This window comes from Oratosquilla oratoria, chromosome 22, assembly GCF_046742065.1.
Source record: "Oratosquilla oratoria isolate Oo_2021 chromosome 22, ASM4674206v1, whole genome shotgun sequence".
In the NCBI taxonomy this organism is placed as follows: Eukaryota; Metazoa; Arthropoda; class Malacostraca; order Stomatopoda; family Squillidae; genus Oratosquilla; species Oratosquilla oratoria.
Window position 1 is genome coordinate 58324080 of NC_134798.1, and position 3250 is coordinate 58327329.

Consider the following 3250-nt stretch of genomic DNA (forward strand, 5'->3'; position numbering starts at 1 on the left):
TCATTGACAAATTAATTTGTTACATAATCACTTTTTCGAATGGGGCAAACATAGTTCACTGAGCTGATCATGTCCACCTTATTGGTTAGCAACAAATCAAATTTTGTGGGAATGTCCTCTCCTCTTACCCGGGTCGCGTCCTTAACCCACTGAGTCATTGTATTCTCTATTGGTATACTTAACAGGGTATTTCCCTGGGAACCTGCTTTGTTGCTTACTTCCCATTCTTCCCAGTTGACCTCGCTGCAGTTAAAATCTCAAATAAGGACTAAGTTCCTACTTTATTCAATAGTTTTCTTTGAGAGAAGAACTGTGTCCAATAAAATTTCTTGATATTCAACTTTATCCCAAGTTCTTGTCGTAGGGGGTGGGGGGCCTGTGCTGCCATGAAGTCTCTTTTATTTTGCCCTTTAGTTCTAATTTTCAGGTTGATTGTTTCAGCCTTGTGTGTGTGTGTGTGTGTGTTGTTTGTGCACGTGTTGTTTGTGCACGTGTATGTGTGTGTGTTGTTTGTGCACGTGTGTGTGTGTTGTTTGTGCACGTGTGTGTGTGTGTGTTGTGTGTGTTGTTTGTGCACGTGTGTGTGTGTTGTTTGTGCACGTGTGTGTGTGTGTTGTGTGTGCACGTGTGTGTGTGTTGTTTGTGCACGTGTATGTGTTGTTTGTGCACGTGTGTGTTGTTTGTGCACGTGTGTGTGTGTTGTTTGTCCACGTGTGTGTGTGTGTTGTTTGTGCACGTGTGTGTGTTGTTTGTGCACGTGTGTGTGTTGTTTGTGCACGTGTGTGTGTTGTTTGTGCACGTGTGTGTGTTGTTTGTGCACGTGTGTGTGTTGTCTGTGCACGTGTGTGTTGTTTGTGCACGTGTGTGTGTGCTGTTTGTGCACGTGTGTGTATGTTGTTTGTGCACGTGTGTCGTTTGTGCACATGTGTGTGTTGTTTGTGCACGTGTGTGTGTGTGTGTTGTTTGTGCACGTGTGTGTGTGTGTGTGTGTTGTTTGTGCACGTGTGTGTTGTTTGTGCACGTGTGTGTGTATGTTGTTTGTGCACGTGTGTGTGTGTGTTGTTTGTGCACGTGTGTGTGTTGTTTGTGCACGTGTGTGTGTGGTTTGTGCACGTGTGTGTGTTGTTTGTGCACGTGTGTGTGTGTGTGTGTGTGTGTGTGTGTGTATACCTGCAATTATGTCCTGCAGGGGGGAGATCAATGATCTTGGCGCACCACCGCGTTCAACGGACGGTACTGCCTTGCATTTTAGTTTGTCGTCAATTTCCAAATTTGATCAGAAATTACTTCACTGGACTTGAACACTTTCCTACCTGTTCTATAATTGCATTCCATTTCTCTATTGCCCTTCCCGAAAATCACTCTGTATTTTAGTATTTTTCCCTTGATGTTTGTTTAAGTTGGGCCTAGTGTCCTTTTGTTGCAGTATGTGTGCATGTATACAAGCACGCACACACAGACACGCACGTACAAACACACAACCACATGGCATGTATGTAAAATGTCTGAAAATTGAAAGCAATGGACTTGTCATCATTGAAATAAAAAATAAGTTAAAGGAAGAAGTGACTTGACAGCAATATTCATGTCACTAAAGAGAAATATAAATCTGGTTTCAGAATAGAGAAAAACATGTGCTCATTAGAACAAACAAGGGAAAAAATCAATATGTCTTAAGAATGTAAAGCAATAGAGATTTTCATATAAATACATCAAATCCTGGAACAGTTTAGAAGTTGGAATATTCCAAGCAGAGTTCATTATCAAATTCGAAACTTAGTTGGAGAGAGAGAGAGAGAGAAAAAAAAAAAGACGATCAAATCTCATTTCCTGTATATAAATATGTAAATACCATTAGGTAAAAGACACATTATATATATATATATATATATATATATATATATATATATATATATATAAATATTTATATATATATATATATATATATATATATATATATATATATGCAAAAAGATCACAACACCACGTGATCCAAGAGATTCCCTGTGGTTATCAGCAATATATATATATATATATATATATATATATATATATATATATATATATATATATATATATATATATATATATATATATATATATATATATATATAAATTCTAATCCAGCCGAAATTGAAACATGCAACACTATTATGGTCCCTACACAGGGTGAAAGATATGAATAAGTTCAAGTGCATAGCCTACACCCGAAAGAATCGCCAGAGTTGCAGGTAAGTCGTACGGTAAGAGACAAAAATACAAAACATACCATCGTGAAAGCATCAAGGAGAAAGATGGTACTTGATTGTGATGTTCAGATCACTGAGAGGGGAAGGGAGCGTAAAAAAGAATAGGCATCATGAAACGATGGAAACAATTTGAAAAAGACCGGATAAAAAAAAAGAAGAAGAGGAAAACAGATTTCCATACAATTACTTGAATTCCTGGAATAACATAGAGGCTCTAGATAAAATAGCCCCAGCTGAAACCATAAAATAATTTAAAATGAGACATGGTAATTGGAGAATAAGAGACGGGGACATAATCACACGAACTTGTACTACAATTAGGTAATGTTAAGTAAAGACTCACGCATACACACAATAGCCGTCGATCACGAGTCCAACACGTGATCCAAGACCGTGGTGAATTATATATATATATATATATATATATATATATATATATATATATATATATATATATATATATATATATATCCAGTGTTTTGATAAAACAACGTCGTGGGAGTTATGTCACATTGACATATGTATTGATACTTACGTACATACAAATACATACTCGTGTATATATATATATATATATATATATATATATATATATATATATATATATATATATATATATATATATATATATGTGTGTGTGTGTGTGTGTGTGTGTGTGTGTGTGTGTGTGTGTGTGTATGTGTGTGTGTGTGTGTGTGTTTAGTACACGCATATATGAAAATACTGATACTTGTTTCACCCAATAACATTTTACTCGTATTTCTTTTGGATCAGGGCGTTTCCCTCACCTGGTGAAAAAAATCACTTGACGGTACTCAGAAAATACCTAGTATCAAGAAGTCAGTTTGCTCTGGTGGTTTAAATTTTACCAAAAGCGACTTTTCCCCTTTACCGATGGTCTCATCCTTATACGTATTTCAAAATCTGAGCAATGCGTCAAGATCCTCGAATCAACTTAAATGTTACTGGTTGGACGTAAAACCAGCCAATCACAACGCAGC